The following is a 26,380-nucleotide window of genomic DNA, read 5'->3' as shown; positions in this document are numbered from 1 at the left end:
ATGCTTCCAAAGCTTCAAAGCATTGGGGGGAAAGAATGGATTATGGTGAGCTTGAGAATGATAAATTGCATACATAAATCAGCTAGAGGTGCATATTCAGCTATTTTGTTGCTACAATTATGGCAGGTAATTATTAGCTATTGTTGTAACTTGGATTACATTCCAAAGGGGATAAAATGGGAGATGCTTTATCAGACAATGCTGTCAGTCTTCTGGGCTTTTGGAACTTGTCCACTAGAATACAATGATCACCTCAGAATTATGAAACTCAAAAGGACTAAAGCCAAACTAGGGAAAAGGGCTGCAGCTCCTGTTGATGTTTTCAACTCTACGGAATTGCAGAAACCCACGTAAAACAGTTCATGTACAGACTCCTAGAAAGCCCAGCAGTTATTTCTTTGCATCTGACCAACAATTTCATCCAAAGCAACTTTTTCCTTAACAAGGGAAGAGCTTTCCCCAAAAGTCAAAGCACAGGAGATGTCCTTCAAAATTTCCCCAAGTTCATTAGCAAAACCCCCAGTTTCTTGCCTTAATCTGTCTAATCATGACTAGCAAGATGACAGGAGAACACTGAATGGAAGAAGCGATTGAGAAGGAAGGGAAAATAGCCTACTTTTGGAAAAAGCTGACACTTTAGAATTCAAAAGCCTTTGCTTCTTTCTTTTTCATCTACTCTCCAAGCGAGGATGCAGTTGGTTGAGGCTTCATCCACGGAGCCAAATTCAGCTGCTCAGGGCAAGGAGGACAGTCAGATTTGGTGGCAACTCTGTCAGAGGCCGAGGAAGAGCCTCCCTTCTCAGAGTTCTGGCTCTAGTCTAGTCTATTGGTGTTCAAATGTGGCTGGTGTGGTCTCTGCAGAACCACAAAGCAGGTACCTACAACAGGGAGTAAGCACATGCAGAGCTAAGCCGTAAACTGCCCACCAAGCAAAAACTGCATGTACAGAAATGGGCTCACTTTCTTTCTCAAGATTTTCCCAGCTAACTCCTTTCAAAGCCACCCTCTTTCCTGAATGCTTTTCCCTCGTTCTTATTGTGTGTTCCTTCTGGAAGTTCCCATTTAGAGGTCAGCTTTCCAAGGAGAGCTGTGATAAATGAAGTATCCATTGAGGAGAGAATTCTTTTAATAATGAAATCTTAGAGGTAGAAGAAATTATATTCTTAGCAGGTAGCATGTATGGGCCTTGTACCAACTGTTCTGGCTAAAATTGTGAATGTCTTCATTTTTAAAAAATGTGAAATTACACTTTTACACACACACACACACACACACACACACCCACCCCCCCCCCAAGTAGCCATATACATATATGCCTAGATTTAACATCTGATGCACTGCTTGAAACAAGTTCCTGAAAGATTAACAAACATTCTACAAAGGCTGCTTTGCAGCTCCTTTTCTTGTTCTAGTCACACAGGTACTTTTCTAAATAATACCTGTCCTCCTCCCAACCATTTGATCAAATACATACTTTTGAATATGTAGACAAGTGAGCTGTCGTCCAAGAAAGCTGCTCCACTGCTTCCCCTGAAAGCCTGCCTGGGTGTGCGGAGCTACAGCAGAGCGGGAGGGGCCTCAGGTGTGTGAGCAAGAACAGGAAGTCAGGACTAATTACACCTTGTTTTATTTGGCTATTTGAATAACGAATAAAATGCCATGTTTCATTTCAGTTGGTTTTTCAGAGCAAATTGCCTAAGGCTGGCATCTCATTCTATTAATAATAAACTAGTTTTTTTTTTTCCAGTGGGAAACTAATGCTATGACTTGATACAGATTTAAATCATTTTCTTTGAAAAATACAGATTTTGTTATGTCACGATGAAAATGTTCTTCTTTCTGACTACAATTAGAGCTCTCACTACCTGGCTACAGTCCATCGTCTTGTGCTTACATCCTGTATGCCCCAAAGCAAGTGTGATCTCACAATGCACAACTTTTAAAAATTGGCTTCAGAGGCACTTAGAGACTTGGCAAAAGACAAAAAAAAAAAAAAAGATACACATAACACCCCTCCGTCCCCCAAAGAAAACAACTCTAAAGGTATTACATGGTGGGGTGGGGAAGAGGTGGAATCAGAAAAAAAGGCTTTAGCATATGATATTTACTGGTTGCAGGAAATTATAATAGTTACTCTGTTTGCATAAGCAAATAAAAATATGTGTCTTTTTGTATTTAAAAATATCACTGATGAGCCATGTGTAGTCCCAACTGCTTAGAAGGCTGAGGTTGAAGGATTGCTTGAGCCCAGGAGTTTGAAGCCAGCCTGGCCAACATGGTGAGATTCTGCCTCTTAAAAAAACAATAACTGATGATAATGGCTATATGTTTGCTGCAAAGGAAAAGAACAGCGTACTCAAAGGTTGTGCTGTGGATCAATGTTCTAATTATCAGAGCCCAATATGTGCATAGCAGAACAGCCAGACAATGTGATCTGTGCCTCAGCCATCTCTCTCCTCGGGGCTCCCAAGAACTGTCTGTGATAAGGAAGACAGGTCAACAGCTTTCAAGTCTGTGTACATTAGGAGAAAGTGTTTCCTCATGACCTTACCATTCTGACAATTTATAGATGTTGGGAAATTAAAAATTAATCTGTACTAGAAAAAGGTGGAGAGGTCCATCCTATATGTAAATGGCATTTACACACCTGCCTTTTTGCAATGCCTTTGGGCAAGAATGATCATAGTCTCCCTACAGCCTTTAGTGTTCCATCGATCCACTGTTTTTCCAGGTTGTTTGAAATTAAGCTTAAAAATAGTTGTCTGAGTACTACGATAGGTTCATGTTGAAGGAACTAAAAAAAATCCTGAGGTTTCTTATGGCTAAAACTACTTCCCATGTTCAAAGATGAAATAGATCAAAATGACAGAGTGAGTTCCCTGTCACTAGATGCTCTGGAGAGGAAGAAATAATTGACGGGGGTGTTGTAAAAAAAATTCAAGAACTAGATGGATGATTCCTCGAGGGACTATGATGACTGGTGCTATCATTTTTCTTTTCTTTTAGCAAGCATGACAACTGATGCCTGAAAGTGGGACAAATCATCTAATGTCTGGTATGCTGCATAGTAAGGAAAGGCACAGTCCTCTTCATTATGATGCCTTTATTAGATCAGCCTAATTTAATTAAGATAATGCAGGAGATTTCCAGGGGCTTTATAATTAGGATGGTTTACTGGGGACACTTCAGCTGTTAAATGGAGCGTAGATTCAGCACACACACAAAATACTATGATGTTGCCCTGTTTGCATTACAAAATATATTTCAAATAGCACTTTCATTCTTTGCACAAAAACCTGAATCAGTGTCTGACATTAGAGTATTTTCTCTCATAGGAAAGCTTTCTAAACTTAATCATATTCATTAGTAACTTCCTTTGTACTGAAGTTTCCAATGTTTCTACCCGAGGTTCATGTTTTAGCCTTATTTCATTGACGCAGAACCTCTAACTTTAAAGACGTTCATGTTAGGAAATCCCATGCTAAATTGAAATCCAATGTGGTTGCAATTTAATTTTTCAAAGGCCCATTTGAAAGCTTTGAAGAGATTTTTAAAATGTTGTTTAACCAAAGAATAAGTTCCATGAAAAATTTATTTTTGCATGTACATATTCTGATAGTTTCCTGAATATCCCACCTTTTCCTCCCATTTTTATATCCTTTCTGACTTTTCAACATTCTTCTTGGGGAAGAATCTCATGCTTATCACCTATAGAGTGAAGAAAAGTCATGATTTCTTCTTGGGACTGGCCTATATGTCCCAACATAAGCCTATCTGTTGGGACAGAAAAGTGCTTTTCACTGCTCAAGGAACTCTCTGCCATGGTCACGCAGTATGTGAGGCTTCAAGCAACATCTGCCCCTCAGCATTTTAACCCTCAGACTCTAGCCTCCTAAGAGAGTGTGGAGCATTCGATCTGCCTCCATCTGCCCCATCAGGTACTCTCGGTGTTGACAAGCCAAAACAAAAACAAAACAAACAAATACAAAAAGACTAGGCCGGGCGCGGTGGCTCATGCCTACAATCCCAGCACTTTGGGAGGCCGAGGTGGGCGGATCACGAGGTCAAGAGATCGAGACCATCCTGGTTAACAAGGTGAAACACCGTCTCTACTAAAAATACAAAAATTAGCTGGGCATGGTGGCGCACACCTGTAGTCCCAGCTACTTGGGAGGCTGAGGCAGGAGAATTGCCTGAACCCAGGAGGCGGAGGTTGCGGTGAGCCGAGATCGCGCCATTGCACTCCAGCCTGGGTAACAAGAGCGAAACTCCGCCTCAAAAAAAAAAAAAAATACAAAAAGACTAAAGGAAAACCAGCCTCTCGGTTGTACAGACTCACTATTTTTAGCTATTCACTTTTGTTCAAAAACAATTCTTCTCAATGACAGATAAAATTTGTATTTTTGTTCAAGTAAACATAACATGCAGATATGTATGGTTATAACCTCTCATTTCTCTTCTCTACACTCATGTCACTGAGGAGGAGGAGTAGAAATTCTTCTCTCCTCCCCTACCTCTTCTTGTAAAGCATCATTATGTAATTATGATTTCTAAGTGGCTAAGAACTAAAGTACTTAATAGCTCTAAAATTCTGCTGGGATTAGAGGTTTTCTGGCCAGTGACTAAAGAGCTAACCTTGGGGAAAAAAAAGAAAAGAGAGTTCCATCTTGAGAGATTTTGGTTTAATTGGTCTGAGGTAGGGCTGGGCTATTCGTTTAATTGATACATAGTGACTGTTCACATTTCTAGGGTATATGTGGTATTTTGATGCATGAGGGTGACAGGTACTGATCCACTCAGAGTGACTGGGATGTCCCTCACCTCAAACATTTATCATTTCTTTGTGTTGAGAACATTCCAGATCTTAAGCAAAAAAAGAGTTAATCCTGGACGTTAGAAAATGTTAAATCTGTTGCCAAGCCATTTACTGCAATGTTAAAAGCTAAAAGAACCAGTTTGTCCAACACTCCTGAGCCTAATAATGCAATTGTAACTAGTATACTGAGGTGAAACAGCATTCTAACACTGCTTTAGAAGTGATTTATTGATCCCTGTGCAATAATTCTTTAGCGATTCATATAACCAGAATTTATAGATTTATTCCTAACCTCAGGAAAAATTGACTTCATCCTTGAACCTTTTGCCTTCTTGCATCAATATTGGAATTACAATTAGCTAAGTTTAATTAAGATCCTGAAAAGGCACTTTCCAACCCCCTTGTGAGCAGAATCCAGTTTTCCAAAGTTTGGATCATATATCACTTGCTCTTTAGAAGAAAGCCATCTATACATTTATGTGTTTAGCAAACAATATCATCAGACTGTACATATTTTCCCTAAAGGATGAAAGAGAGGGACATTCAGAAAGCACTACTGTACTTGGTAATACTGTTATACGAATATGATATGCAGAGGGTATGCAGGGTTCTTGGTGGAGATGGTGGCAGGGGATGGGTCCAGTTTTCCAGTTGGGAGCTATGTGAGCATCTAAAAGGAAAATGAAGACATTTAAAATACAAGCTAACATTCATAATATTAAAAATTGCTACCACTAATGTGGGAATATAATTTAGTGTAATCTGTTAAGAAGAGAGTTTGGCAAAATTTAGGATACATATGCAATTGACCCAGCAGTTTCATTTCTAGGAAGTTGTGCTTAATTTACTCACGAAAGGACACAAAGACACAGGAAAGACAAGAATGTTCACTTCAGCACTTTTCACAAACAGTAATAGGAAAACACCCAACTTGCCCTAAATGTCCATCATAAAGGAAACGGCAATTCAATTATGGTATCCCACATAATGAAATACTATGCAGCCTTTACAAAGAATGTTAGCTACAGCTGTCAAAAGCATATTGTAGACTAACTGCAGACTTTCATTCTATACCACTGTGGTTTTATTGGACAATGTATTTTTGGAAGGTTGTAACTTATCTTGAGAGGAGAGGTAGAGGCTGAGAGAGGTTAGAGAAGAACTTTAACTTTTCATTTTGGAGCATTCTTCATTTATTTTTATTGCAAGCAAATATAAATATTACATTTATGTTCGTATTTATTTATTTATTTATTTGAGATGGAATCTCACTCTTGTCAGTCAGGCTGGAGTGCAGTGATGTGATCTCAGCTCACTGCAACCTCTGCCTTAGTCTCCTGAGTAGCTGAGATTACAGGCACCCCACTACCGTGCCCAGCTAATTTTTGAACTTCTAATAGAGATGGAGTTTGACCATGTTGGCCAGGCTGGTCTCGAACTCCTGACCTCAGGTGCCCGCCTCAGTTTCCTAAAGTGCTGAGATTATAGGCATGAGCCACCATGCCTGGACACTTTTATATATTTTAAACTTACTAAAATGTACAAAAGAGAAACCTAAAGAAAAACATAATGATATTAGAATATCCCATTTATGGTGCATTTTAAAAGATGCAAAGAAATAGATACCTTTTAGGACAATTATGTTGTATAAAAAGAGACTTGCATTATTGTTTCTTCATTCCTTAACTATGGAGGTCTTTTAAATCCTTCTTTTATTTTGTACCTTCCTCATAAGGTTGTTATGGGGACTCAACAAGATAATACATATCTAAGCTCTGCTGTGGGCTTGATGCGTGCTACTCAATAAAGCTAGCCGGCTGTTATAATTTCTTACCAAAGCGAAGGGAAGAGATCGCTGGGGAGGCACAGAAGGCAAATGAAGAAAATAAGTCTCTGACTTGGGATGCATGCAACTGATGTCTTCCACGTTTCCCATTTGAGAGCACATACATGAGGCCTGGGTTATATATTAGTGTGTTTATAATATTTGCCTTTGTTAATGAAGCTTCCACTATTATGAGGGCTGTTGGGTGCTTTCTGAAAACATGGTCTTAATAAGAATCAAATAGAATCCGATTAAATAAAACAAACGTTAGCATACTGTTTTATAAACTTAAGTATATAGTCTGAAAACTAGATCTATTGATGCAAAGAGATGCTAAAAAAAAATTCACACCAGCCAGCAATTATCTCATCTTGCTTCAGATAGGAGGTGAAAAATATTACACTGTATTGTAAGTGAGCACATGTAGAATGTGACACATCAGGGTGGTATTCTGTTGTGTTGCCTTAACAACCAAGCAATAGCTTGTAGGAAAGTTCTTGGCTCTGCTAGTCAAAGTCCCAAGAACAGGATGCTTTTAATCCATGAATTGACTCTTGAAGAAAAGAGAACGGGCTTGGTGGCTCATGCCTGTAATATCAGCACTTTGGGAGGCTGAGGCAGGCGGATCACCAGGTCAAGAGATCAAGACCATCCTGGCCAACATGGTGAAACCCCATTCTCTACTAAAAATAAATAAAAATTAGCTGGGTGTCGTGGTGGGCGCCTCTAGTCCCAGCTACTCCAGAGGCTAAGGCAGAAGAATCGATTGAAGCCAGGAGGCAGAGGTTGCAGTGAGCCGAGATCGTGCCACTGCACTCCAGTCTGGCAACTGAGTAAGACTCTGCCTCAAAAAGAAAAAAAAAAAAAGAAGTAAAAGAAGTCTGAGCTCCATTCCTTAAACAGTCTTTGGATTGGATCTTGAAAACCTTGCTGGGAGAAGAGAAAAGCTAGTTATGAAACAAAATGAAAACTTGAATATATAGAAGATGACAAGGAGTCTACTCACAGGCAGCTTTTACTCCGGTGGTGATGGGCGCAGGGGAGAGAGATAATAAGCACCTAAACTATACCATGTGAATGAAATAATTTCAGACGGGGAAATGTTAGGAAGAAAACCAAGTACAGCAAGAGTAATTGGAGCACATTAGGTAGCACAGTTGTCGAATACAGTAAGGAAATTTAATGATGTGCAACAATAGTGCCTTCCACCAAGTTTGTGTAAGAATAAAGATATTAGCACATAAGAAGAACATTCATGAAGAGACCTTGAAAGCAGATGCTGGGTGCAAAAGGACTCATGCCAAGAGATTCTCTAATAATGAGCAACGCATCACCTACCTCAAAAGAGGCTCCCCAAACCCTCGGATTTATTGGACTAACTGGCTGGTCTCATACTCTCCAGGCAAAGTACTTATACATTCTTCCCTGATATCATTCTTTCATTAATTTATACCCACATAGACCAAAAAAGCTTTCACTTATGACATAATACAGAATTTGAGTCTATCTCTATAGTAACATGACCCATTTCTTTCCCCTTCATTACGCCATAGATTTCTACTTTTTCTCTCTCAAGTTGTAAAACAACTATTTGCAATGATGGATTAAAAACTTGAAGCTGCTATTGCATTATGAACCTCTCTCTAGTATCTATTGCAAACTGCTCAGCTTCTTTGTCTGAAACTCCAGGAGGGCTCTGGTGAGTAAGAAAAGCAGAAGAAAATTGCTTCTGGGATTGCTGGGTAAGAATTGCCTCTAGTGCTCTCTGGAGCATACTAGCTCTTTATAAGAAGCAGATAAACCAGAAGTCAGGAGGGAGTGCACATCAAATCACCTTCAGAAGCTGTCAACAGCCCCAGAGAACTATCTTAGTGGATGGAAAGAAGGATGCGGAAAAGGGAGAATTGATACAGCTTTGTTTTACGTTTGCAAATTGGATAAAGAAAATCTTTAATTCTTTAAAAAAAATGTTAAATACATGGGAGCTTTTCAACTTGAGGGGTGCACTGTAATACAGGGATTACATGAAGGGAGCTCTGAAAAACTGCCAAGACTTTCTCTGCAACTACTTTTAAATATGCATGCCAGTTCTAGATTCTTTTACTTTTTTTTGACAGAGTCTCACTCTGTCACCCAGGCTGGAGTGCAATGGCGCAATCTCAGCTCACTGCAACCTCCGCCTCCAGGGTTCAAGCAATTCTCCTGTATCAGCCTCTGGAGTAGTTGGGATTACAGGTATGCACTGCCACACCTGGCTAATTTTTGTATTTTCAGTAGAGATGGGGGTTTCCCCCTGTTGGCCAGGCTGGTCTTGAACTCCTGACCTCAGGTGATTTGCCTGCCTTGGCCTCCCAAAGTGCTGGGATTACAGGCATGAGCCACCACACCCGGCCACATGCCACCTCTTTTTTAAGAGGTTGTTTTACACAGAGGCTTATTGTTGAGATCAACTGTTATGATTTGTCTTCCAGGCAGCCTTAGAAACATCTTCTTTAAATATTTTAATAATCAATCCTGATCTCTAAAGAAAAAACACATTCCATTGTAGCAAGTGAACTAGAGAATAATCTTCCATATTTTGCAATGTTGTCTTGATTGTCAGCCTAACCTTTCTGAAGAACTAGATACTTCAAAAATCTTAAATGCCAGAGAAAATATTCTAATTGTCTAAGCTTTAAATTTTTTAGGACTTCTTCTAGGTTTAAAGGCTGCTGAATGCCAGGCGCGGTGGCTCATGCCTGTAATACCAGCACTTTGGGAGGCGGAGGCGGGAGGATCACAAGGTCAGGAGTTCAAGGCCAGCCTCACCAACATGGAGAAACCCCATCTCTACTGAAAAACAAACAAACAAAAATACAAAAAATTAGCTGCATGTGGTGGTGCATGCCTGTAATCCCAGCGGAGGTGGAGGTTGCGGTGAGCTGAGATTGCGCCACTGCACTCCAGCCTAGGTAACAAGAGCGAAACTCTGTCTCAAAAAAATTTTTTTAAAAGCCTGCTGAAATGTTTGATCCCTTTTATAGTTGATGGGTAATGTAGCATCTGTGAAACTGGTTGAAGAAGGAAAGAGAACTATTTTTTTCTTTTGAGTGGTGGACTTTTTAATTTTGTTTTTTCTCAAACTATTTTTTGCTATGCACATTGATAGGTAGGCAATGTTTTTGTAATATTTATGCATAAGTATTTGTTGTATGTGTTATAAATAACTTAAATTTGTTGGTAGTTTTGAGGATTGAGATATCATATTTATACCATTATTTGGTAAAGCCATCAGTATTTTAAAACCAGATTGTTACCAGAAAAGTATAAATAAAGGTACATGTCATGAAGTGCTATATCCTTGAGTGATGAGACTTAGACACCATCCTTATCCGCCAAGACTTTATAATGTAAGACATCATGACTAAGATATTCTTTATTTTGTGGCGAAGAGAAATAGGATGTTTCTATAATCATTGCTTGGAGCCATAGCAATTAATCTTATGCCACTGATATCAAGAGGAAACCAGAGGCCCCAAGCTGTGTGGTGGCTGTGGGCCAGATCTGGATTCATTCTTGGATGCCTCCTATACACCATTTCACAAGTGATACCTGGAGACCACTTTAAGTGTATTTCATTTTAGCATTAGGATTGGTTCTGGAGAGAGGAATGTTGTAGGGGTGGGTGGTAAACTTGTAAGTAGAATCTGATGGACTGTTGTCTCCAGAGTTACAGAGCTGTGTGCTCTCCACATACTTGTTAAGGCTTGGCAATGAAGCTCCGGGCTTGGCCCAGTCCGGGACTGGAGTCCTGCTGTGGAAGCAGATTGCTGGTGGCCCTAACTCATCTGTACTAGCACCAGCGGGAATGCACCATCAGTATTCTGTTTCATAGGTTCTAACTCAGAATACCACCTCTCGGCTCTCCTCAAAGGAGGGGCATTTGGGCACAAGATGCAGGACGGGCAGGCACAGCATCTGGCATAGGACCCAGGCCTTCTCTTTCATGGGAAAGCTGAGCTGCCTGCAGCCAGGAAGAGGCTGTGGATGGCCTGGGATCTGCTGAGGTGACGCTGCCTGCTGCTGTCCCTTGAACAGCAGCCAGGAGACCACTTTGTCACCTGGCGATGAAGTTGGCTTCTTGCCCTGGTTTCTTCTTAGAATAGCAAATAACATACAAAGTTCAGCATCCCTGTGAGGTCGTCTCCCGGTTTTTAATAATTCCTTGTATTTATTTAGTGCCTTTTTCCTCTCCCAAGAGCTAACGCTAAGAGTTTTCCATATGTTACTTCAATAATCCTCATTATAGCCCCGTGCCTGAGCTGGTGAGAGAACGGTGCTAATGGGGCCGAGGTCAGCACTCAGACTCCACGAGCCCCCTGTGAGTAGCCCTGCTTGCGCTAGAAAATCTGTTCTATGGTCTCACTCTGCACAGCTCCTTTCATAAGCTTACAAGAGGTCACAGAGATAAATAAATAATCATACTGGCAGCTAACATCAAATGAGTGCTCACTCTGGGCCAGGTATTTTCTTTTCTTTTTTAAATTTTATTTATTTATTTTTTATTGTACTTTAACTTCTGGGTTACATGTGCAGAAAGTGCAGGTTTGTTACATAGGTACACACATGCCATGGTGGTTTGCTGCATCCATTACTCTGTCATCTACATTAGGTATTTCTCCTAATGCTATCCCTCCCCTAACCCCTACCCCCTGCTATCCCTCCCCTAGCCCCCCACCCCCCTGATGGGCCCCAGTGTATGATGTTCCCCTCCCTGTGTCCACGTGTTCTCATTGTTCAACACCCACTTATGAGTGACAGCATGCAGTGTTTGGTTTCCTCCTCCATGTCAGTTTGCTGAGAATGACGGTTTCCAGCTTTATCCATGTCCCTGCAAAAGACATGAACTCATCCCTTTTTAAGGCTGCATAGTATTCCATGGTGTATATGTGCCACATTTTCTTTATCCAGTCTATCACTGATGGGCATTTGGGTTGGTTCCAAGTCTTTGCTATTGTGCACAGTGCCACAATAAACATATGTGTGTGAAGGATATAAACAGAAACTTCTCAAAAGGAGACATTTATGCAGCCAACAAACATATGGGCCAGGTATTTTCTAAGTGATTGTTGCATATAACTAATTCAGCACTCTCAGAAATCCCATGAGAGAAGCATTACTGTTAGACCCATTTTAAAGAAAGAGGAAACCGAGGCCCCGGGAGGTTCAATAACTGGCTCAAAGTCACAGGGGAAATGGAGCAGGGATTTCAACTTCATCGGTCTACTTAAAGGGATTCAAAGTGTTTAACCACTGCTCGATATTGCCGCCCTGTAAGTGACACCATGAATGGCATGACGCTCTTCACAAACACTCCATCTTATCTGTACTTTAAGCACTACTTACTAATATTGATGGGGAGGTAGGGAGTTGAGAGGAGGACAGAAGTGGCATTTAAGAGGCACTACTACTAATGCACATCAGCTACTGTGCTGCACACACCATACGTGTTGTCTCACTCAATCTTTACAACAATAGTTAGGGCTGAGTACCAGTGTCTCCATTTTACAGATTGGGATATTGAGGGTCAGAAAGGCTACGCAATTTGAATACTGATATTTAGTGCAAGATCCAGAATTAGAAGAGATCGCTTTCTCCCTATTCCCCCCTCTTTTTTTTTTTTTTTTTTTGAGACTGAGCCTCACACTGTCACCCAGGCAGGAGTGCACTGTCACGATCTCAGCTCACTGCAAACTCTGCCTCCCATGTTCAAGTGATTCTCTGCCTCAGCCTCCCAAACAGCTGGGATTACAGGTGCCCACCAACACATCTGGCTCATTTTTTATTTTCAGTAGAGACGGGGTTTCACCATGTTGTCCAGGCTGGTCTCAAACTCCTGACCTCCAGTGATGTGCCTGCCTTTGATCCCCAAAGTGCTGGGATTACAGGTGTGAGCCACTGTACCCGGCCAATCTCTTCCTACTTCCGATGTATATGCTATTTTCATGAAACTTCAGATAACACTTCCACTTTAGTTAAAAGGAATACTATAGGCATGAAAAAGGAACACAGGTGGAGAGGAGATGAAGCATGAGCATGAATGATGGCATCCAGGATGAGGACCACAGTTTCAAAGTTCCATTGCTGTGCCCTTTCTCCTACAACTATCACGCGGCTTTTTGGTCCTATTTACATACTCCTCTCAAACAGAAAGTTGGTCAACCCTCAGGGCCACAGGGGCAATACTGGGTGATGGAACAGAACAGGTGGTTACTTTCCAGTAAAACAGGAATGCTACAACCTACCTCATTTGTTTATTGGGTGGATTCAGTGATACAGTCTGTCTAAACCCTTAGGACAAGGTCAGTGCTCAACAAATGTTTGAAAGATATCAACATCAGCAAACTAATGCAGGAACAGAAAACCAAACACCACATATTCTCACCTCTAAGTGGGAGCTGAGGATGATGGCTTCCAGCTCCATTCATGTCCCTGCAAAGGACATGATCTTGTTCCTTTTTATGGCTGCATAGTATTACATTATTTTTTAAACTTCAAACACAGTTTAGGGATCATCTCTTCTGGGCAGAATATTACTTATAAATCATTTATATTTAGAATATATTTAGATATAATTTCTTTCACAGTTGTCCCCCACTTTCTTCACCCTGTCACTTCCATTAGAAAATGAATCAGTTCTTCATCCACACTACTCCCAGTTTCAGGATCTCTATTATTGCAGTTTAAAGTTTAGGTTCATAAATCTGTTCCTCTTATAAACTCCTTGAGAGTAGTCAATGGTCTTTTACTTCTGTAAAATAAGGCTCAATAAATGTTTTCCTATCACTGAAAAAAAAAAAAAAAGAAAAAGATATCAACATCCAGCCAGGTGCAGTGGCTCATGCCTGTAATCCCAGCACTTTGGGAGGCTGAGGTGGGAGATCACTTGAGGTTAGGAGTTTGAGACCAGTCTGACAAACACAGTGAAACCCCGTCTCTACCAAAAATACAAAAATTAACCAGGCATGGTGGCACATGCCTGTAATCCCAGCTACTTGGGAGGTTGAGGCAGGAGAATTACTTGAACCTGGGAGGCAGAGGTTGCAGTGAGCTGAGATTGTGCCACTGCACTCCAGCCTGTGTGACAGAGTGAGACTCTGTCTTAAAAAAAAAAAAAAAAAGATGATGATGCCTGCACTTGGAAAAAGGAAATGCAGAAGAGGCAGTGAGTGGAACGTGTCTACCAAGACTGGGAGTTTGGTGTGCTGAGTTTGATAAAGATATCAACATTCAAAGAGTTCCTCTTAGTCATCTGAAGCAAATGGGACTAATTACCAACCATTTATCTCTTTGGAGGCACCATGTGGTTTTGAAAGAAGAATGGACTCCAAGAAGCGCAGGTTCTGGAGTCAGGCACACCTGGGTTAGTACCCTGGCTCTGTCATTTCCTCCATGCACGAATTTTCGCAAACTACTTAGCCTCTCTGAGCTTCAATTTCCAAACAAGGAAGGGGGGATACTAATAAACCTTACGTCCTGGGATTATTAAAGGAGAAAATAAATGTTAAGAGACTTCTGATCAGGGCTCTGTAAAGGCCAACTATTATTATTAAACTGATGATCTTTATGAGAAGCTAAAATGTAGAACTATACTTATATTTCCCAGTTTTTGCAAGGTCACCTGCGATCATACATGGGAGTTCACTGCAGCTGTCACTTGAACGCTTCAGACACGTTTAACCAGCCTGCTTTCCTAAAAGTGTTCATAAGCAGAGGGGAATTTTGCTTTTTCAGCAGATAAAGTTTCAAAGTACATTGGCAAGATGTGTTGGGTGCCTTGATTAATGGCTGGGTAGATACTCATATTGGTAGTAATTACTAGCACATGTGTATTGGAAATCATACACAGCACAGAGCTCACTTAGTGTTATGATAAACAGCGAGATCTTAAACAGGGACATTTTGGTTAGCTGGCTATGATAACTGTTAACATTGCAAAGCCAGTTCCTAGACTTCAAGTTCCTTGTAGCTGAAATATCAAAACCCAAAGAAAGAAAAACTCCAAATTGCTTCCTGTGTATTATGCTCAAGTCAGACAATGCAATCCAGATATGAATTCCACCCGAAAGCAATACTTCTACTGTGGTTAGCAAACCAGACTCCTTTTCCCTTTTAGTTGAACTTGATCTAATTAAGGAGAGGGTGTAGAATTTTGCCATAATGCTCCCAGATTTTTTAACAAGTCATCCAACATTTGTGTCATTACATAACTCGCCAAGTTATAACCCAACAGGCAACTGTTTCTTTCGGCACAATGTAAGCTTTCCTATAGAGAGAACATTTTAAGGCTCTACAGCTGGTCTCTAACAAGGCTCCAAACACTCCTTTCCCTCCAGCTCCAAATGCTTTGCTGTCTTCTCAAAGAGCTTTCACATCTGCTGACAAGGCAAGGTATACACCTGACAATTACTCAAGAGACTCAGGTTTGGGAATTTCTCTTCAGATTGTCATAAGATAGCAAAGACCAAGGGAAAGGAAAAGCAGCTTTTTCATACTGTGTTGGTATTTGCTGCTAGCATATGCTATTGTGTGCTGCCTCACTATCACAAGCTGGATTTGTTGCTGAGAAAGTGGAGGAAGAGTCAAGCCTATTGAGTAGAAGATGCCTGCCTGGCATGGTGGCTCATGCGTTTAATCTCAGCACTTTGGGAGACTGAAGTGGGTGGATCACCTGAAGTCAGGAGTTTTGAGACCAGCCTGGTCAACATGATGAAACCCCATCTACTAAAAATACAAAAATTAGCTGGGCGTGGTGGCAGGCGCCTATAATCACAGCTACTCAGGAGGCTGAGGCAGGAGGATTGCTTGAACCTAGGAGGCGGAGGTTGCGGTGAGCTGAGATGGTGCCACTGCACTCCAGCCTGGGTGACAGAGTGAGACTCTGTCTTAAAAAAAAGGAAGATGATGATGCCTGCACTTGGAAAAAGGAAATGCAGAAGAGGCAGTGAGTGGAACGTGTCTACTAAGACTGGGAGTTTGGTGTGTTCGTTCATTCGTTTGTTCCTTCCTTCCTTCTTTTCCTTCCTCCCTCCCCCCCTCCCTCCCCCTTCCTTCCCTCCCTCCGTCCACCCTCCTTCCCTCCCTCCCTCCCTTCCTCCCTCCTTCCGTCCTTTCTTCTTTCCTTCAATGGAGTCTCACTCTTATTGCCTAGGCTGGAGTGCAATGGCGTGATCTCGGCTCACTGCAACTTCTGCCTCTTGGCTTCAAGCAATTTTCCCGCCTCAGCCTCCTGAGTGGCTGGGATTACAGGCATGTGCCACCACACCCAGCTAATTTTTGTATTTTTTAGTAGAGACGGGGTTTCTCCATGTTGGTCAGGCTGGTCTCAAACTCCCAACTTCAGGATCTGCCCACCTTGGCCTCCCAAAGTGCTGGGATGACAGGCGTGAGCCACCGCGCCTGGCTTCCCATGTCAATTTTTAACTATTCTGTTAGTCTGCTTTTAATCTAGAAACTTTTATCATTAGGGGTCCACTTGTTCCTTGATAAAACACACATAAGAGAATCCAGCTGGGGACCACTTGAAGATTCTGTGATCCTGTAAGACCCAAGAGATGTGTAGGTAGCAGGGCTGTGCTTGTAATCCCAGGATCACACAATCCCTAAGTGCCCTGAGAGTAGAGAGCAGGCAGCAGGTGCAACTGTCCTGACTGTGCCCCTTATGGGTGGAAGGAGAAGAAGACACAACTCACGGAAAGGAATCAGTGCTGTGCCTGTGTACTGTGGGTGCCCAATCAACACTCACTGCACGCTGCCCGTATCCTAGTCATCTATCAGCCTCCTGGAGTATTTGGTTTTCCAGAAACAATAGATTGTGAACTTAGTTGAGGGGCAGAACTGCAAGACCACTATGCATCTCTAGGGAAACTGGCTGTGAAGCTTTCCCTCAGAGCTGTTTGTAAATGCTGCCCAGCAGGGTGTACAGGATGAGAAAGTTGCCCAGATGAAGTTTTCAGATTCTCTCTCATTCAGGTTTCAGATCCATTGTACAGCCTCATTTGAAATGGCCTTAGGGAGACAGGCTTTCTGATCTGGAGCTGTGGAAGCTGACAAAATCAGGGGCAAGAGCATATCTGAGACCCAAGCAGGAAGTCAAAGCAGAGTACTCAAAAGAGGGGAATGGAACGGGTCAGCAAAACTGAAGAAGACAAAAACAGGACGGAACCAGGGTTAGCGGCAGGCTCTGAGCACCACAGCCCCAGGGCTAGGGTCATCAGGGAGCCCTCTGAGCTCCGGTCTGGATTAGATTTCTGTGGCTGGTTTTTATGTGCCAGCTTTATCCTGGGGCAAAGGTAGGTCTGTAGTATTTAAAGGGCCTGGCCTAGACAGAATAGTCTAGGAGAGGGTTTCTTCAAGAATGGCCGCCGAGACTTACTCAAAACCCTTTGCAGTGCTTACTAAAATGCAGATCCCAGGGCTCCACTCAGACTTAAGACAATCAATATGTGCTAGAGCCAGGAATCTGTGTTTTTCAAAAGCACCCTACCCAACTCACACATGGGACTTTTAGGAATTCTAAGATTTTAAAACCTGCTGAGATACAGGAAAGTTCAAGGAACTCAAAGACAGGAAACGTGAGTTATAATCTTAGCTTTGTGACCTTAACCTCACTGAGCCTGAATTTCTTTATCTGTAAACTTGGGTAACGTATTTCATTTTAAGTGTAGCTTACGCCAATGAAGATAAGTTGTTTGTAAATGCAAATATTCATAATTATCACATTTCTGAGCCAAAGGAAAATCTTGGAGACTCCCACCATTGTACCCAAGTTAGGTCTGACTATGGTTAGTTACCTCTGAATCTACCCATGTAATGACCGTTAGCTACACATTTCTTGGAAGGCTCTCTGGTGATCTTTTATTTTATCCAGAACGTACGGCCCTGTGTGAGTGCCTTGTGTATACTGGGAGATGGACTACTGTCTTTATCAAATCCTGGAGCCATGAGGGAGAAGGGCTTTGAGGAGCCAGAAGTCTCAGGGGTGAACTCCAGGGACTTTTAATGTGATAAGCTACTTGGGACAGTAGCTGGGGTTAAGAATTAAGAGGTGGAAGAATAGGATTAGAATCCCAAATGAGATGATGAATTGGAGTAGTAGTCAGGAACAAAGGGAAAAGGCTCAATCGGAAAAGTTCTGGATGCTACATGGAGGAAACGATCATTATCACAAACACAAGCTAAGCAATGTCCAGCCAAATGAGGATAATACGCTGAAAAGGAGCCAATGAGGCCCGGCTATCATTTGAAACATGAGCATGAAATTTGGCAGCACCAACTGAAGCAGAGTTTGAAGGAACTGTGAGGTCATCGTCACTTTCTCACACCTTTATGAGACGTCTGTGTCTACTGCTGGACTTCACAGTTTGAGAGACATGGAGTACTTGGACACAGCTCAACAGATAGAAATAAAGATGACGAAACTGTTGGAGAGTAAGAACTGTGAGGAAAAGCAAAAAGATCTGGTGTTATTTAACCTAAAGACAGGCAAGCTAAGGGGAGACATAACTCCTTCTGGCCATGAATTACAGTTGAGTGGGCAATAGTTCTTTGTAGTCTACCGAGGAGTGAACAGACTTAAGTTCAGTAGAAAGAAAGTATGTAAAGTAAAATAAAACATTTCTTATGATGCATGGTCAGAGTCCACACAGGCTGTTGTGGCAAGGGCGAAACTCCTTTCCAAGCTTTGACCAAGGGGCCACACCAGACTGGAGGATGCAGATATAACATGCCCAGTTAAAACTATTCTGACAACAAAACTGATGCATTTGGAATCGGCTCCAGCTGTGGCCTATAGCTATAATTTTGGGCAGTAAATTAATTTGTCTGGGCCTCAGTTTCCTCATCTATAAAGGCAACCGACCAATGACTTCCACGGTTTTCGCAGTTTTTAAAATTCACATTCTGTGATATTCAAGAGTAATATAGAGGCTGTATTGAACACACTAAACATCTCTTTCCAGTGAAAGGAAAAATAGTAAACATGCTGGGGAATTTGGCATTTGATCTAGGCTTGATGGGCTGATGTCGTGGGCTGGGAAAACTGGGGAGAGGTCTAAGATCCTTACGGGGAAGTATCTGCTTCTGAGAGAAAGGTAGGGAAGAGAATGCAGGATGTTCAGAAGAGGAATGTGTGGAGTGGGAGCGGAACATGAGAGGGGCCTGCAAGCCATCCAGGATGGATAGGAAAAGGAGAGGAGGCATGGAGTGTGAATATGGGTAAGCTGATTGCTGTGGTCTGGATGTTTATGACCCACCCCCCAAATTCATATGGTATTTAGGAAGTGGGGCTTTCTGGGGGTGATCAGGTTATGAGGGTAGAGCCTCATGACTGGGATTAGTGCCCCTATAAAATAGGCCCACGGGAGCTCGTTAGTTCTTCAGGTATGCGAGATCACAGCAAGAAGGCGCCATCTCTGAACCAGAAAGTGGGCCCTCCTCAGCAGACATCGAATCTACTGGCACCTTCTTTGTGGACTTTTCAGCCTTCAGAACTGTGAGCAATAAACTTCTGCTGTTTATAACCTATCCAGTTTATGGCACTTTGTTACAGCCGCCAGAATGGACTAAACCACAGATTAAGACGAAGCATTAGTTAAGGGACCAAGCCAAGGACCTGATCTAGACTCAAAACAGCTGAGACCCCCTCAAAGGCCTGCCGGGAGATCAGCTGCAACCTGAAACCAAGAGGACTGGGGCAGGACCCAGGTAGGACGAGGCCCTAGTTCTTCAGAGCCCTGAAAGTCTGAAAGCAGCTTTGCTGTAAGACAGATGTGGTTTCCATTTTGCCTCTGTTACTTAGTAGCCATGTGATCTTGGGCAAGATGCTTATCTTTGTTAGAACATAGTTTCCAGATAATAAAATAGGGGTAATATATCTACTTCATAATATTTTTGTGAGGATTAAAGGTGATTATGCGCCTGACACATAGTAAGCGTGGATAAACTGCTGTGATTCTGATTTTGGCTTGGGAATGGAATTAAGGCAAAATAAAAAGAAACATCTGTGACCTTGTGGTTTCTAGAAAAGCCTGAAACTGGACTCCTATTAATAATGATGCAAACTGTTACACAGCATGCTCATCTATGTTCCTCGATCTAATCCTCAGAAATTTTTTTTTTTTTTTTTGAGACAGAGTCTCACTCTGTCAACCAGGCTGGAGTGCAGTGGTGCAATCTTGGTTCACTGTAACCTCTGCCTCCTGGATTCAAGGGATTATTCTGTCTCAGCCTCCCAAGTAGTTGGAATTACAGGTACCCACCACCATACCCAGCTAATGTTTGTATTTTTAGTACAGATGGGGTGTCACCATGTTGGCCAGGTGGGTCTTAAACTCCTGACCTCAACTGATCCGCCTGCCTCAACCTCCCAAAGTGCTGGGATTACAGGCGTGAGCCACTGCAACTGGCTAATCCTCAGAAATATTTAACTTTGAAGTGGCTATTGTTAGCCCATTTTACAGATGAGAAATTGAGACCCAGAGTAGGAAATGCCTTGTCCAAGCTCAGTTAATAAGTTGTAGAGTTGTGACGATTACTCGTCTTCTGATCTCAGTCACTGCTTTTTTTTAAAAAAAATTTATTTCATGGAAGTGACATCGGAAGAAGATGGGAGACAGATTAGTTTTTGAAATTATAACCGGGTTAGTTGAGCAATGTGAGACTAAACTTGCAAGTTGATGTGCTTGCTGATAGTTGTCTGCTGGTAGTCCCTTGTCCCAGAAAGGTTACTAGATGCTAACTGGCACTCCAGCCTGCTGAGAACTGTGCTGAGAGAGAAGGGAAAACTGGACTGGGGCTCCCAGGCACTGTCTTCGGGGTGCCTTTCCTTCCCATTCTGCCGCCAACCCCTCCAATACAAGCAAAGTAAGAACTAGGTTAGCACAGCTTTCTGCTTGTCACACCTGCTGAATGAACAGGATTCTACGGTTTCTATCTTTAAATAGAAACATTACCACTGATTTGTAGTCATCATGCTGTCCAGGAGTCCTTAATAAACGTTAAGATCATTACTGAATCACTTAGCTCCTTTCTTCCTCTTCACGGAGTTACCAGTCTTCTGATCTCTCTTCCAGAATTCCTTTCTAACCAGCAAAGCATGCTTGTGACTCTCCTTTCCTACTTCAGGTATTGATCTCAGGGGCTGAACATTCACATGCAGTAAGGCAAGACTCACTGCTTCCGAGTCCAAGACGGATCACCCTGCCGAGCACTGGATCTGTGACTCCTCGTCTCTTCCTCACTCCCAGATGCACTTGGACACTCTCTGGGGCCCTTTTCTGCTCTCAGACTGTAAGAAAAGGGCTGCTATTTTCCAAATAGTTTAGATAGAGTTCTTCTGGAAGCAAGGAATATGACTAAGTGATTTTTTAAAGTCCCTTCCAGCCAGTGATTCATCAGACACAGAATTTTAAGCTGGAATGGTCTGTAATTTTCTGGGCTAAATGTCTCACTTTTGCAAATAAGGAGAGTGAGTTCTAAAGAGGTTGAGACTAGTGGGGGCTGCTTGCTACAGTGGACAGATCAAGGAATTTGAAGTTAGAAGTTCTGGGGTGTTTTGTTGTGTCTGAGACAGAGTCTCATTCTGCCACTCAGGCTGGAGTGCACAGTGGCACAATATTAATTCACTGCAGCCTCGAACTTCTGGGCTAAAGAGATCTTCTCACTTCAGCCTCCTGGGTAGCTAGGACTACAGGTACACACCAAAACATTGTGCTAATTTTATTTTTTGTAGGGATGGGGTCTCACTATGTTGCCCAGGCTGGTGTCAAACTCCTGGTCTCAAGCGATCCTCCTGCCTTGGCCTCTCAAAGTGTTGGGATTACAGGCTCATGCCTATGAGCTACCATGTCTGGCAGAAGTTCTGAGTTTGAGGCCAAACTTTATCACTCACATGTTTTGTGACCTTGAGCAAGTCATTAACCTCTAGAGCTCCAGTTTCCATACTTGTAGAACGGAAATAACACTACCTGCCCTACCTGCTTCCAAGTGTGGTTCTGAGGATCACATGTCATATTTAGGAAGGAAATGATAAAATGTAATACAGTGCTTTATCAATGTTACATTATTAAATAGTTGGTTCAAGGTCACATAGTGTCAAAACCAGGATCCTCAATTCCAATGTAGTTTGATTTCCATCATACAATGTTGCCTTCTTGACATTTTTCCAATTCTGTAAGATTTTCTCATCAGGCACCACACTAATTTGGTCTCCACATGTTTTCCTTTAAATCCCTGGACACACACAGACTCAAACTTCGGGAATCCAGACTGGCTCAGATGGATCACAGACCAGCAACTATGAAGGGTTGGTGGAGAGATCTCAGCAGCCTTCCATTACATCACAGTCATGGCCCTCAGACCCTGGGCTGATGGCTGCCAAGGGACTGGGCATGCTCACGGGCTCGCTTGCCATGGCACTGCTCTAGCTAGTTTCATAACACCAAATTGCAAGTTGAAGCTGGCTATTCGATAGCTTATAACGGACTATTAGACTATGGCATATGCCTCCAGGATTGAAATAGGATGAGCCTGAGCCACAGAGTGAAGTGATAATAGATACTTTCAGTTCATGCTGGACAGAGATTTGGGAACCTGTTCCATGGTAATAGGTGGTTTACGGTGCCAATTTGTGGTAGCCCCATAGGAGAGGCAGGAGATGACTGCTTAGTCTCACAAATGAAGTGTTGCCCCCGAGGGTTATGTGTTCCCATGGACCACTAATGAGAAGGAGCCCCTGGACTCTGAGCCCTCTCATCACCATTCTGGCATTGGAAAAGATCAACCATGCCTTATTTGGCCCCATTATTAATCATAGGGTATACTGAACCCATAGGAGATTGAGCAAAACCATCTCTCCCAGTCAATGAGACTTGCACGCACTGCCAGTGCTGATACACTGTGGTCCTCGGGTACCATGGGACAGGCCGGCCCTCGTCTGTTTCATAACTAATGGCTTCCCAAGCTTGATATGAGAAACCTTTTTTCAGTTATTGGAGAGAGTTGGGTCTCTTCTCTGGTAATGGTATTTGGCCCTTGAAGAGCACAACAGATAAATCCTACGTTTTCCTGTTTTCTTTAAACATAAAAAGTTTTTCAAACTTTCAGAAATAATGGGGAGGTCAAGCGTATAATAAACAGGGAGTACAGCTCTTTGCTCAGAGCAATAAAAAGGAAAAAAGGGAAAAAACACTGTGAGCTAGTTCAGCCAACAATTTCCATGTTTAAAAAAAGTTCAAGTTGGAGCCATGTGGTCTCAATAAAGTAGTAAAATACATTTTCTTTACCCTACACTTCATATGCCCATAACCTTCCTTTTAAATCATCTCTAACCAACCCCGAATCACTCTGACCGCAAATCATTTGGTGGCTTTGGTCTCCAGGCGATGGAATGTGCTGGGGTAGAGGGGAGTCGCTACCAAGTGCGCTCTGAGGGAGCCTCCACTCCTCTCGCTCAGGCACACAGACCCCAGCAAAGCCTTGAAAAGGTTCCCGCTGAGATAGCACATGACATCATAGCCCAATCATTCAGGAAAAAAACTGCAAGGGCTGCGGAATAGCACAACATGCCACAAACCACAGTGGGCAGATAAAGTCGAAGAACAGCCTTTCTTACGAAAACATTTGCAAATACCACAGGCAGCTGGCAGAGACACGTTTAATTACATTTACAGAGAAACCACTGCATCCATTAGCCCCACCATCTTTGGGGCTGACCAACAAATGGGAAGGTCACTGAAGCCCATCTTGGAAATGGAAAAGCCAGGAGAGCTCGAAGTTTATGTCATTACATTTTATAACGTGTGTTACGATTAGATATGACCCAATTGTAAAATCATTTGATATAGGCTTTGAAAGGACGTTCAAGTGAATCAGACCCCAGTAATAACCTATCTTTAAATTTACAGCTGAAGATTAAGTGCAGCCCAAGGTGTGAGAAATCAATTATTCAATTCATGACTAATTTAAGAGACACCAAGCTTGTTCTGGGCATCAACAAAGCTCATGCAACTGCCATCTGCCATCACATCAGAGGACCCAGTCTTGTTTTTTGCAAGTGCTGTTGGAGGTTTTGTTTATTTTTTTAAGAAACTGTTCAAAGAGCTAAGTATACAGACTTTGAAGGGATGGTAAATACATTGGATGTGCCTTTAGGCACCTCAGAGAAACAAAGTGCAACATGTGTTGGCAAGGTATGATTAAAGCTTGATGGAAAAACTTGTCCAAATAAAAAATGCTATTTTAGAGAGTAAACATCATCTTACAATAATTGCTTAGGTGGGAGTTTTAAAGAAGGCTCTGCAGAACCTTCCATGATACAAGAAGGATGTGCCTAAAAAGTCTCCTGTAGTTTCTAATTTTAGCCCTAGAGAGTGATCATTGCTATTTCCAGTCTGTGATTTCATTTAGTGAAGGGAGATTTTCAATAACAAAAAGAAAAGAAAAAAGACTCAGCAAAACCATACAACAAACAACAAATGAAAACACTGTAGTGATCAAAGTAGGTCTCTATCCTAAAGGAAGAATGAAAAATTATATAGTAGCTACAGACACATACATCTACTAGTTACGATCTTTTCAGAAATATGTTATCTTATAGCCTCCTAAGGTAGCTGGCAACAATCTTTTCCATCAGGCACCCAAGAGTAACTTTCCATTTCAGTTGTGGGGGTGGAAAGCTCAAATGCATGTTCATAATATCTTCATGCAACCTCTATAACAATCGTGGGGGGAAATGTAAGAGTCTCCAGTTACTGAAAATAACCTGTTTGCCATTATATGGGCAATTATAAGCTGGAACTTGCTTTTTTGAAATTGCTGGGTTCAGCAGAGATTTCCCATGGATTTATCAGCAACAGAAATAAACAAGCATTCCATTGGGCTCCACTTGGAAGTGTGAGAAGGGCTGATAGAAAGCCTTTTTCATCATGTGGACAGGAGTTCAAGCTAACCTACGAAGTTGTTAAATTACATTCCAATATACTGATGACTTTCTTCATCATCAGAAAGCTGAAAACATGCTAGTCCTCAAAGGACGGCCAGTTTTCAGGTGGTCTTGCCCGCTGCCCCGCTCCTCACATGCCATCACCTCTTTCCTTGTCAGCAGCCTCCCTGCCAGTGAAATGAGAGGTGACAGCAGCATCATCCCGGGGGTGTTCAGGTGCCAGGGTCTCTACGCTTGCAGTGCCAATAGATTAGGGGGGACTCTCTCTTTAAAAGTCATGCTGGTTACTTCTGGATTAAATAATCCCAGGAACTCAACAAAATTGAATATTTATGGAAGTGTCAGCAATGCTTCTCATAAAAACAATAGAGATGCCAGCTTTTCAGTTTAGTCTTTCCATGGTAGAGGAGTCCTCGGGACCGCATTCTTCCCTATTGTATTCTGCCTGCCACTCGTCCCCTGAGACCCGCAGCCAGCTGAATGCGAACAACAGGGACCCCGTGCAGATGTCTTCGAGGAGAGGAGAACCGGGAAAGCCGCGTTGGGTTTTGTCAGACAAAGAGCTGCCATCAAGCGAAACCCAGGAAAACAAACAAACAAGCAAGCAAACAACCTTCAGGGCACTGAAGAGCAACAGGTGTGAAAAACGGCCAGATTTCTCATGGGAAAAATCACCCAAACCTTCTATGAAACAAATTGTTTCCAGCGAGACCTCATTCAGCCACTGAGCCGCTGTCGGGCTGTCAGAAACTGCTTTGTGAAAGTTCCCTTCGATTTCCAGCGAGGATGGAGCCCCTTACCAAGTGATTAGAAAGAATATACAAACGCACTGGGCTCACACCGCTGCGGGCAAGTTAAAACTCACCAAAGAGAAGCGTCTCTAAAACTACCATGTTTTTTTAAACGAAAAAGTTAAAAAGGGTGAGGGGGGTGGGAGAGAGGATCCAACCTCACGCCTTTCTCCCCTCCCCCACCCCAACTCTAACAACAGAAACGTCCCGCCCCCGCCACCCCCCAAAGAGAAGCCCGAAGAAGGGATGGGGGAAGTCGTGGCGGAGCGCGGCATTCCGAGTCCACTGCAGCTAATCGCGCGGACCCGCCTGCCACTGCCAGGAAACGCTTCGTTCCTGCAGCTCTGCGTGGATCCTGGCTGAACGCTGCCACTTACCAGCCGGGCCCAGCACACCTTCCGCCCCCGCGCCTGAGACGCTCCTCCCCGGGTCCGCCGGCTCTCGCCTATTCCCAGGCTGCAGCGGCGGGCTCCGGACGCGGGCTCGTGTGCAGAACGCCGCGGAGAAAGCCGGCGGGCAGTGGCGCTCGCGGAACGCCGGCCCCTGGCGGGCTGCGCGGGAACGTCCTGCCCCACCGGCTCCGGGAGGCCTCCTGGCGGCGCGACGGCCGCGACTCACGCCGCGTGCGAGGCCCCCGTGTGCAGCGCGCGAGTGCGCCGCGTCTCGCTGAGGGGCGCGTGTGCGCCGGGGGTGCCGGGGCCGGGGAGGGGAGAGGGTGTGTCCTGGGGAGGAACGCCGCTAACGCCCGGAAATCGCTCCCCTCGCCGCCTGCAGGCTCCTCGCGCGCTGAGGGCGGCTCTGCGAGGCCAGGGCCGGGGGGTTGCAGGAAGGTACCAGGCTGGGGCCACCGCGGATTCTCAAGCCCCTCCCTGCTCAGCCGGAGCTGGAGGCCGTCCCTAAAGACCTCTGCTCCTGGAGGAAACGCGGCAGCCCTCAAAGGGGACCTCCCAGGGGCAGCTGGTGGTGAA

General features: G+C 43.3%; 1 protein-coding gene across 9 annotated transcripts in view; it reads right to left on the bottom strand.

Annotated features, from left to right (window-relative positions):
* Window positions 1–26,380, bottom strand: part of PALLD (palladin, cytoskeletal associated protein) — a 452,487-nt gene that overhangs the window by 275,159 nt on the left and 150,948 nt on the right. The window contains exon 1 of one of the 9 annotated variants that reach the window (XM_032298629.1): window positions 25,790–25,879. The exons of 7 other annotated variants lie outside the window; for them this stretch is intronic. The gene's annotated coding sequence lies outside the window, so the exon portion shown is untranslated. Of the gene's footprint in view, window positions 1–1,474; window positions 2,193–25,789; window positions 25,880–26,380 lie in introns of those variants that run through there. One more of the 9 variants, XM_032298628.1, reaches the window with a different exon arrangement.

Source organism: Sapajus apella, unplaced genomic scaffold, assembly GCF_009761245.1.
Source record: "Sapajus apella isolate SASKATOON/1434 unplaced genomic scaffold, GSC_monkey_1.0 scaffold39, whole genome shotgun sequence".
In the NCBI taxonomy this organism is placed as follows: Eukaryota; Metazoa; Chordata; class Mammalia; order Primates; family Cebidae; genus Sapajus; species Sapajus apella.
The sequence above is the reverse complement of the archived record's forward strand: the minus strand, read 5'-3'. Positions and strand labels throughout refer to the sequence as shown.